This window comes from Phocoena phocoena, chromosome 7 (genome assembly GCF_963924675.1).
Source record: "Phocoena phocoena chromosome 7, mPhoPho1.1, whole genome shotgun sequence".
Taxonomy (NCBI): Eukaryota; Metazoa; Chordata; class Mammalia; order Artiodactyla; family Phocoenidae; genus Phocoena; species Phocoena phocoena.
Genome location: NC_089225.1, coordinates 38,158,892 through 38,171,234, shown reverse-complemented (window position 1 = coordinate 38,171,234; position 12,343 = coordinate 38,158,892). Strand labels below are relative to the sequence as shown.

General features: G+C 33.9%; 1 non-coding gene across 1 annotated transcript; it reads left to right on the top strand.

Annotated features, from left to right (window-relative positions):
* The first annotated feature begins 811 nt into the window (after window positions 1-811).
* Window positions 812-937, top strand: LOC136126181 (U6atac minor spliceosomal RNA). Its single transcript, XR_010656074.1, has one exon. It is a non-coding gene; the product is annotated as a U6atac minor spliceosomal RNA (small nuclear RNA).
* The last annotated feature ends 11,406 nt before the right edge of the window (window positions 938-12,343 follow it).

Genomic DNA, 12,343 nt, shown 5'->3' with positions numbered 1-12,343 from the left:
GGGACATACCTCAACATAATAAAGGCCATATATGACAAGCCTACAGCTAACATCATACTAAATGGTGAAGAGCTGAAAGCTTTTCCTCTCAGAAAAGGAACAAGACAAGGGTGCCCACTCTTGCCACTTTGATTCAACATAGTACTGGAAGTTCTAGTCAGAGCAATTAGGCAAGAAAAATAAATAAAAGGCATCCAACTGGAGAGGAAGAAGTAAAACTGTCTCTATTTGCAGATAACATGATTTTATATACAGAAAACCATAAAGACTCCACTAAAAACTACTGGAACTAATAAATGATTTCAGTAAAGTTGCAGGATACAAAATCAATATACAAAACTCAGTTGTGTTTCTATACTCTAACAACTATCAGAAAGAGAAATTAAGAAAATTATCCCATTTACAATTGCATCAAAAATAATAAAATGTCTAGAAATAAATTTAACCAAGGAGGTGAAAAATCTGTTTATTTAAAACTGTAAGACATTAATAAAAGAAACTGAAGAAGACACAAATAAATGGAAAGATATCCCATGTTCATAACATTATCAAGATGCCCATATTACTCAAAGCAATCTACAGATTCAATGCAATCCCTAACAAAATTCCAAAGGGATTTTTCACAGAAATTGAAAAAAAATAATCTTAAAGCTTATGGAACCACAAAACACATGAAATAGCTAAAGAAATCTTGAAAAAGAACAAAGCAGGAGGCATCACACTTCCTGATTTCAAATTATGTTATAAAAGTATATAAAAGTTATATAGTAATCAAAACAGTATGATATTGGCATAAAAACAGACACATAGAGTGTTGTATAAAAGGAGAGAAGATTAGCACTGCCCCTGACAAGAATGGCAGAGCCTCTCAGGCCTGACAATATTCATGTGGTTAAGGCATTAGCACCTACTTCATGACCTCTAACCACCGTTTTTGAAAAAACAAAAACACTAATTTGAAAAGATATACACACAGCAATGTTTATGGCAGCATTATTTACAATAGCCAATATATAGAAGCAACCTAAGTTTGTATCAACAGATGAATGGATAAAGAAGATTATATATATAAACACAAACATACACATACATACAATAGAATATTATTCAGCCATAAAAAAGAATAAAATTTTGCCATTTGCAACAACATATCTGGACCTAGAGGATATTATGCTTAGTGAACTGTCATACAGAGAAAGACAAATACTGTATGTTTTCACTTACATGTGGAATCAAAAAATAAAACAAATGAACGAATATAACAAAACAGAAACAGACTCACAGATACAGAGAACAAACTAGTGTTTACCACAGGAAAGAGGGGTGGGGGAAGGAGCTAGATAGGGGAAGGGGATTAAGAGGTACAAATTACTAGGTCTAAAATAAGATACAATGATGTAATATACAGTGCTGGGAATATAGGTAATATTTTATAACTTTATATGAAGTATAATCTATAAAAATATATCACTATGTTGTACACCTAAAACTAATATTGTAAAAAACTATACTTGAGTTAAAAAAAACAGACACATAGATCAATGGGAAAAGCCCCCCCAAAAATCCATATATATATACGGTCAATTAATTTTCAACAAAGTAGCCAAGAATATACAATTGGGAAAGAATAATCTCTTCAATAAATGGTGTTGGGAAAACTGGACAGCCACATGCAAAGGAATGTTATTGGATCCTTATCTTACATCATACACAAAATCAACTTAAAATGGATTAAAGACTTGAATATAAGAACTGAAGCCATAAAAATACTAGAAGAAAACAGAGGTAAATTCCTTGGTATCAGTCCTAGCAATGACTTTTTAGGCTTAGACACCAAAAACAGAGATAATAAAATTAAAAAATAAACATATGGGATGACATCAAACTAAAAAACTTCTGCACAACAAAGGAAACCATCAACAAAATGCAAAGGCAACATATGAAATGGGAGAAATATCTGCAAATTATATATCTGGCAAGGGGTTAGTATATAAGAAACTCAGACAACTCAGTAGCAAAAACCCCCAAGCAATCTGATTTAAAACATGGGCAGAGGATTTGAATAAACATTTTTCCAAATAAGACATGCAAATGGCCAACAGGTACATGAAAAGAGCTCAACATCACTAATCATCCCAGAATGCAAATCAAAACCATAATAAGATATTACCTTATACTTGTAGGAATAGCTATCATCAAAAAGACAAGAGATAGCAAGTGCTGGTTAGGATGTGGAGAAGTGGAAACCCTTGTGCACTGTTGATTGGGATGTAACATGATGCAGCCAGTAGGAAAAACAGTATAGAGGTTACTCAAAAAGTTAAAAATACCACATGATCTAGCAATCCCACTTCTGGGTATATAGCCAAAGGAAATAAAATCACTATCTCAAAGAGTTTTCTGCTCCCCCATGTTCATTGCAGTATTATTTACTGTAGTCACAGCATTGAAACAACTATCTATTGATACGTGAATAGATTAAAAAATTATGGTATATATATATATATATATATGTATATAATGGAATATTATTCAGCCATAATAAGGAAAGAGTTCTGCCATTTGCAACAACATGGATGGACCTTGAGGGTATTATGTTAAATGAAATAAGTTAGAGATAAACAAATATCGTATGATCTCACTTATATGTGGAATCTGAAAAATTAAACTCACGGAAAAAGTGAACAAGCTGATGGTTGCCAGAGGCAGGGGGTAGATGGGAGAAATGTGTGAAGGTGCTCAAAAAGTACAAAATCCAGTTATAGGATAAATAAGTTTTGGGGATGTAATATATAGCATGGTGACTATAGTTAGCAATATTGTATTGTATATTTGAAGCTTTCTAAGTTTAGATCTTAAAAGTTCTCATTACAAGAAAAACTTGCAAGGTGCGTGGTGATAGACGTTAATTAAACTTATGTGGTAATCATTTAGCAATATATATGTATATCAAATAATTATGTTGTACAACTTAAACTAATACATTATGTCATTATATCTCAATAAAACCAGAAAAAATAATTTTTTATTTTATTCTTCTCTGTATTGTCTTTTTAAACTCATGGTCCTTTCTGTCCTCTCTCAGTCCTCCTGCATCAGTTGTCCACTTAAGTTTAGATTTTTCTAGCAAAAAACTTACTGCCCATACTTCATTGTCTTGGTTCTATTACCTGGTGTATCAGTGGATATGTTGGAGTCCCTCAGCTAAAGCTGAGTTTCTAGGTGGGCCTATGGATTATCCACTCAGTTCTCCAATGAGAACTGGAAACAAGATGGTGTGGCTTACCTCTAGCAGCGTTTTTGGTCAAATGAATTTGTTTGCTGCTAGAAAGCATTTGTTCAAGTTAACTATTCCAGAAATTTCTCTGTAACCATGAAATTTTCTACAAAATGAAAACTTACAGACAACTCAGGTACTCTGTAAACATGGCTTACTTTGCAGAAAACTGTTAGGATTCACCTAAATGGTTCATTTTACCGCCCATTCTGTGTTTCATGTGACTATGACACTTCGTTTCCCTGAAGAGATGAGAAAATACCTAAACTTCAATTTGAGTGTCTGAGCTAAGCTAAAATTCACGGGAGTTTTCCCTGGGTGCTCTAGATAGGATGCTTTCCCTATCTCAAGAAATCACAAAGATGGAGGTAGGTTATAATTCACTTCAAGTCAATGAATTATGTAAAATCCTGTAAAGAATAAACAGGAAAGCATCAGTGCCGTTCTACTCCTTGTCTCAGAGTATACTCTCCATCATCTCTGTATTATGCCTTACAGATAATTTTTAACATGTGGTTATTCTATAAATTAAAAAATTATTCAAAATAACATTACAGTCAGAACAGTAGCATATTCCCTCCCCATATTGTTCCTCTGAAAGATGTACGACTTTCTGTATCTGATTGACCTCACTTCTATTGATGCCTTAATAATATGTTTCATAATCATTTTAATTGTAAACAGAAAGCCATAAGACTTGGAAGCCTATATTAGCAAATAAAAATTTGGAATTCTGTGCTAGAAAAAAAATCTCCCATGTCTTTTTGTTTTTAAAGCCAGAATACTCATGGGCAAAGCCCCTTTGATGTCCTGGTTAGATTTTCCAATAAATATGGGGTCAACCACACCCAGGATAGATCTTAATCCCTAGATCACGGAGAGAGGCATAAAAATCCATCACCTAACAGGGAGGTTATGTTTTCCCATGCCATGAGCTAAAACCTCTGGGAAAGATGCAGTTTTCCTGCTTCCCTCTCAATACAAACCAATATGCCTAAGAGACCCTAGGAGACAGTAGAACCTTAAGGTTAAGGTTGTTACTTGAGACTGACTAGAATTTATTAGCCAGATAACTAGCACAGCCAAGGCTTTTGTTCATTGTCTGATTTAATTGTCATGTTAGCAATGAAAACTTTATCATGTAAGTGCTCATAGAATTTACGTCTATTTTATGGTCTCCTGTGAAACTCCATTTTAAATTGCAGGTGACTGCTAATAATTCCAGGAGTAATGTCTATGTGTTTCACACACCTGATCAATCTTAGCATTTATGAGTTTAACTCTATAAAATATTACTTACTGACCATTGCAACAGACCATATATACTGCTCTGCTGACTTACAGTCCCTGAATCTCTACTATCCAAAGACGAAATGGTTCTAATCCCCTGGGATGAAATCACCTTTTGTTCTCATCCTGTGTCTTCTGGCTAGGTTTAAACAGCTAAAGCTATTGCCTTTGTGTCTTCAGAATCGTTAAGTCTTTATTTCCACTCTGACAGGTCTACCGTCAATGTTGCTGAGAATCAGTCTTCTTCATACACTTCATTTTCCCTTTGTGAATTTTCAGCTGGAGAAGAGGTTTGATCTAACAAGCGATGCATCGTTTTCTGCTCTGGGTAATTTAACTTCCTCATGGTCTAATGTTATCAAATCTAGGCTGTTATTAAAATCACTCTATGCCAAATGTGTTTTCTTAGTGTTGACATTACAGCTTATGAATTTAAATTTTAGGTCATACAGTGGAATAAGACTTAAGATTAAAATTAGTTTTGTATATACTATTTTCCCGGAGATAAAATTAAACTATAACAATCTAGCATGAAAGTAAAAATGTTTTATTGACTCACTTATGGATCTAACCTTGAGGCTTAACCTCAAGAATTGACATAAATATCATTTATTACATATATTGGTGTTGTGATAAATGTGCAAAGAGAACTATTTTAAAGCCAGGCTCCCTTAGGAATTTAGAGTTTAAAACATTAAAAAAAGACTCTAAGGACATATAAATACTTAGAAAATAATATGCATGTGTGTAAAATTGCATATAAATATATGCACAGAAATACATTTTGATTATATTTTCCTTGAATAAAAGTCTTTTATATGTGCTTATATATGAATATATATGTATGTATGTTTATAAATATACATATAGAGATGGACTGTCACAATCTTTAGAGTATAGAGTAAATTTCAGTCAATATACATTTGTTGAGTATATTTAAGTATACTTAAATACTTTAAGTATACTTAAAGTATAAAAACTTTCAGTCAGACATAGGAACACAATATTTTATATTTAAGACATTGTGTCTTTTTAAAAAATATTTTGTCCATTACAAGGATGCAGTTTTTTATGAAAGAAATGTTGTGTTTGAAATAGTTAGTGGCCTAAAGCCACCAGTCCAATTTTTTCCAAGACTGTGATTAAAACAGAGCATCTTTTGCAAATATATATTTATATATACATATATACACATATACATATATATGTGAGTGTGTATATATATAAATATATAAGTATATATAAAAAAATAAATATTTATATATATGTGTGTATATATAGAGAGAGAGAGAAAGAGAGAGGGCGAGACTGTAGTACCCAACAAAGAAAATTGAGGAAAGGAGTACAAAAAAAGCAAGCTTTTCTTTTTTTTTAATGTTTTCAAAGCCTTAATATGAATATTTATATATTTCTTAATTTTTTTTCTCCTTCAGATAAAGGAAGTAGCTATTCTGTGAGTTAGAAAGGCAAATTAAATGAAATTAGATAATTGACTGGAAGAATAGTGATAAGGAAACAGACCGTGTCTGAGAAAGACAGAATGTTCGGCTTCTAAAAGATAAGCAATCCAGCAACGCTTTGACACCATGGCCTTAAAATTTTGACACATTACTAGCTAAGGTTTTTTTTGTTGCAATCTACAATTTAAGATAAGTCAAAAAAAAGTTTAAGTAACAATGGGAAAGATAATGGCATGTGCCTAGAACATGTCTTTCTTTTAAAAGTTCCTCTAGAAATGTCATGTCAAAATACATCACTGCAATACAGTGGGGCAAAGATGGTGTCTTTAATAAATAGTTCTGGGGCAATTAATATCCATATGAGGGGTGTGGAAGTATCTTGACTTTCTACCTCATACCATTCACAAAAAGTAAATACAAAATGGTTTTCAGATGTAAATTTGGGAAGTAAATCAATGAAACATTTAGAGAAAAACAGGGAACATCTTTTGAACCTTACAGTAAACAAAGATTTCTTAAATAGGATATAAACACACCAACAATGACAAAAAAATTGATAAACTTAACTTTGTTAAAATTAATTACTCTTGCTTATCAAAAAAGACCACTAAGGATGAAAAGGCAACCACAGAGAGTGGGAGAAGACATTTATGCCATGTATATTCAACAAAAGACTCATATAAAATTACATAAAGAACTCAAAACAAACAAAAAAGGCAACCAAACATAAAAATGCAAAAAATCTGAAGCAAATTAAAGAAAAATATTATATTCAACTATTTAGTAAACATAGAAAAAGCTGCTCAGCTCACCAGTCATCAAAGAAATAAAAGCTAAAACCCAAAACAACATCAGTACACAGGCTCCAGAATGGCTAAAATAATGAAAACAGAAAATAAGTGTTGACAAGGACACAGAAAATCTCAGACTCTCAAGCACTGCTTATTTGTCAGCTTCCCCTAAAACTGACATGAGCATAACCTATGGCCCAGAATTCCACTCCACTTGACAGAAATACATTTACATATTTTCTAAAAAAACATGCACTGAAGTGTTCATAGCAGCACTATTCACAATAGCTCTAAGTCAGAAACTACCCAAATGCTCATCAATATAAATGAATTCTGGCAAATGAAACACTACACAAATTTGGCAAATGAAACACTATACAACAATGAGAATAAATGAACTATAATAAATGAACTATAACCATGTTTCAATATTATAGGTGAATTTCAAATGATGCTGAGAGAAAAAAATTAGACTCAAAAGAATACATATATTAATAAGGAAAATTTATTCTATTAATATATAATAGAAAATATGTAATAAAGAATATTTATTATTATACATTTATTTTTGTATTAGATTAAGGGCTAGTTTTTGTTGTGAGATATATCTTGTTAATAAAAGCCTTGATAAAATATTTAAATTTTAATATATAAAATAGCATATTCAAAGAAACAAATGATGATTTGGCCTCATGACATAAATTAATCTATGTTTAAGATTTGAAGTTCAAAGTTAAAAAACTTTCCCCTCATGAGACTAAACCCCAAATTAGAATTTCAGGCCCAATTTATCATTTGAAAATTTCCTTAGGCGCAGTTAGAAATAACAGAAATCACCTGGCTAGAACAAGTGGCAACAATTCAATGGAAGCCTTACCGAAGCTGAAGCATTTCTCTGTCCTGCATTCCTCAGATGCCCAAATCAAATGCTAATTAAGCTCTGTGACCTACATGCTCGCCCTGCCACAGATTCTGGAATCAAATGTAGGGAGATCTTTAAAGAATCTTATCCAGGAATTCAGTAGTTTGATAATGTCAGTCTTGTAGTTCTTGATGTTTCTCTAGACTAGCATTATTTGTTTTTTATAATTCGTTCTTTCTTTTATATAACATGTTTTTATAACCAGCTCTTGCCTTTTCCTTGTTAAGCAGTTCTTGCCTAGTAACCCAGTTCCTGTTCATTGGTTTCTGCTTTGAGTGATCCGTCCAGGAGTGTCCTGCTTGATGTCCTGCCTCCCATCACAGCACTTTCTAGACAGAAGTCTCACTGTGCTTCTCTTTTTCCTGTGGCCTGCATGGTTCTCACTGGATTTGCTTGGTGCTGATAGCCAGTGTGTTCCTGGACAATGAACCGTTGCCTATTCCCAAGCTTTACCAAAACCCTGCTTTGCCTGCAAGCCAGGACATTCACCTGTTCCTCCTCACCCAGACCTCTGTGGACTTTTACCAATGCTAGTTTCCAAACCTCTTTTTCAGCCATCTCACCTCACCTGGGAAGGTATCCTAAGGTAGCCATAAGCCTGGCATGCATTATGCTTCCTCCCTCTAGAATCCCTCACAGTGCTGATCTCCGAGGGGCATGACAAGCCCAGTGGATCTTTCTCACCTCTGAGTTGCAACTGTCTCAACCAGGCCTTTGTGAAAACTGCAGCAAGAAGGTGGCAGAAATTAAGAACAGAATACTTCTATTTTTGACTCAGTCAGACTCAGGATGTGACAAGACAAAAAACAGCCTGGAATTCTCCATCCTTAACAATGTTTACCAAATCCTGCCCCACTTGGGCATGCATCAGAGCATTGAGAGGGAACTAAAAGACAGGAAAGGCTGAGAAAACAAAAGAAGATGCAAGAAACAAAAAGAAGAGTATGAGATAAAAGGAAGAATATGTCAGAGCAATTTGTGCACTTGCTTATTCAGCTGTTAAACTTTGAAGTTTCCTTTGTATTGAGTTGGTCAAAAAGTTCGTTTGAATTTTTCCATAATGTCGTATGGAAAAACCCGAACGAACTTTTTAGCCAACTCAATAGAGGACATTACTGCTATAGCCTCTTTCTCCACTATTTGCTTATTCTGGCTTTGCCCTGTTTAATCAATCACTGGGTGTCCATTCAACTTTGCATTTTTTCTTTAACTATGAAGAGCAGGCTTTAGTTGTCCTAGACCTTGACTTATCCTCAGACCTAACCACATGACTTTAGAAATATCACTAACTCTTGTTGGTTTCCTCATTTAAAAATGGCTTGTTTGGATTAGATCAGCAGTTCGCTTTATTTAGGAGAGTAAAATTCCTTTTATTTACTAAAGTCATAAAGTTCATGAGAATAATTAGGGTGCATCCCTGACTTAGTCGGAGTGAAATGAGGGACAGAGGACTGACTGCTAGAACCATGGTGAGTACTCCAGATCCCAGAGCCAGATAAAGAGAGTTTGAATCCTTGCTTTCCAATTTACTCACCATGATAGTCAGACATAGATTGAAGCAGCCTCAGTTTCCTCATCTATGAAACACAGGTAATATTAGGGTTGACTCCACTGGGTTATGACTCAGAACATAAAAGGCACTCAATAAATATTTGCCACTACAAATTTTTATTTTGAGATCTACTAGTCTAACTAGAAAAGTTTCAGAATAATGCTAAGAACAGTGAAGTACAAATAAATCAGGACACAGTTTCAAATCCTACTTTGGCTACTTGGCCACTGTGGTACCTTGGATGAGTGACTTAACCTGACACTTCCTCCTCTATGAAATGTGATTAGAATAGAAACTTCTAAGATATCTTCCAATTCTACGTGCTATAATTACCTAGCCTGTTATTTTGGAAAAAGTCTTTAAATATTTGTGGGGCTCAGTAGGGACTGAATCTTACCTTACTGTAGTTCAGCACCAAGACTTATCATAAGAACTCCAGGAACCCATATTATAATAAACATATTTTCCAAATAAAGAATTCTGTTTTAAAATATTATTTACCATGATATGTTGAAGTTTATATTTATCATGCATTTCTTTCTGCCAGGTTTACTAAATAATTTTGTTTAAAATAACAAAAGACGTATTTTATTATTAAAGATGTACTGAATAAACTTTGAAACCATATAATCAAGGGGCATAAAAAAGGCAGAAATAAAACTATATTAAAAACGTCAGTACAATATAGTTGCATGTATTTCACTATACATTTTTTACCTACCAGTCTTTATTTTGAATTTGTATTTTCTTCTCAGTTGTTTTTGCCTAAAATAATTAATAAATCTTGTAGAGAAGAAATTTTCAGTAGAAGCCATAAGGGAATTGAATGTCAAGTAACTTCAGATTAAATTATGTGTGCATATGTATAAAGGTGTATGTATATGTATGTGTATGTGCATATTTGGTTATGCACAAGATGTACTAGAGAGGTATTATATATATTAGAGATATAAATCCATGCTGTTATCTACACACACACATACACACACACAATTTTTAGGCCCTAAAACTTGCTAAAAAATAATCTGTAAGCAAAGAGATAGTACACACAAGATATGCCAACCACTAAGAAAAAAACATGTCTGCCTAGTAATTAATGTAATTCTGAAAGTTCACTATCATTTGAAGTGAACTTTGTATTTGAAGAAAAGCCACTGGATTTGAGAGGTTCTAACCCTTACTGAGATCACATAGTCAAAACATCCATGTCAGCGTATATTTCCTTTCTCCCCTCTCTTTTCCCTTCTCTCCTCCCTTCACTTTTTCTCTTCGTAATGCTCTGTGTATTTGTTTTCTACTGATGGACAACAAATTACCAAAAACTTAGCACTTTAAAACAACACACATCTTTTATCTCACAGCTTCTGTAGGTCAGGAGTCAAGGCATGACAGCTTAGGTAGGTCCACTGCTCAGGCTTTCACAGGTTCTCAACTGAAAGATCAACTAGATAAGAATCTGCATCCAAGCACCAGCTGTTAGAAGAATGCATTTCCTTGTGGCTGTTGGAAGACACCCTCATGCCCTAAATGCTGCCCACAGGTCCCTGCTGTGGGGCCCTCTCCATAGGCAGTTCACAACCTAACTGTTTATTTCGTCAAGGCCATCAGAAGAATCTCTGGCCAAATTCTGCTAATACAGAATCTTATACAAAACCAAACATAACCATAGGAGAAACTTTCCAACACCTTTGCAATATAATATAACCTAATCAAGGGAATGCCCTTTGGCAGAAGGATGTGATTCATTGAGAGTCCACTTAGGGTGTGGTTGTCACACTGTATGATAGTAATTTGCTAAGAATTCTTTTCCAAAGATCACTAGTAACCCACACTGCTGAACTTCAGCCTTAGAATAGGGTCCACCGAGTTTTTTTTAATCAGAAACAATGTTTTTAACTTCAAAAAGGAAACTAATGCTAATATGTTGACCGCACTTGACCTTTATCTCCACAGGGTCATTTAAATATTTACACCTACTGTATTCACAAGTTTGATTGACAAGCACTTTATAAAATATTTATGCTGTCAAAAAACAGCATGGATCTCATGAGAATATTGCTTTTTGGTTTAAAATTTATACTGAAAAGTTGTTCTGTATAATGACAATGAAGATATACTTCACTTCTTTTAAAAGCCAAGATGAATATTATTTTAGTACAGTATTAGTATTTGCAGAAAGTTGTGAAAATGGAGAGGATAGAGAATTGAGAGTGCAGACAGTGTGTAAAAAGGAGATTTATTAGTGTAGTCTTCAAATCTCCTCAATCTTTTCATAAAACAAATAATCAGAGTAGTGAAAAGAAAAAAAAATCCATAAACATCTGGAAAAAAATCTAGTGACAAAATATCCGTATCAACTTTTGAGAATAAAAATTGGTGGTGTCAAACCATCACCTGTAGCATGATCTGTACAGGACAAAGAAAGTACAGAGAAAGGGAGCTCCTGTGGTACTAAGAGCTCAGAAACAATAAGTAAGCCAAAAGATTCACGTGCAAAAAGAAAGAACTCTCTTTTTCTGGAATCCTTAGCCATTCAGAGCTAAGAATATTCATGAAAGTTGGATAAGGATACACTGGCTCCAATTTGAGAGTGAGTTCCAAAACAAGGAAAATATCAGAAGGTGCTAGTTAAGTTCGCCCATGAAGGAGTTTGGAATTATTGAACAAAAACTCTCTTATGGAAGAACAGAGACCCAAGGGGGTTAAAAAAATTTCTGTGACTAGATGGAAAATTGAGTGAGGCAAAAATCTTAGGCATAAAGGAGCAAGAAGTTTCAGATTCTGAGTAGTAGATGGGAAAAGGTCCTAAGGAGGTAGTTCTTAGAACTGTGGACATGGCCACACAAAGAAGACATATTTTTAATGCTTTATGATGGAAGAGGGCTATCAAGAAATAAAGCTACCCTGACCCACACACCATCACAGAAACATCCCTCTAAAGTACAAGAAAACCCATGTCAATTAACATGAATAACAGAAATGGATTATGATCAAACTTTATACAAAGATGTTGAAAGGAGAAAAGGAAAGAAAATGAACTTACTATAAATA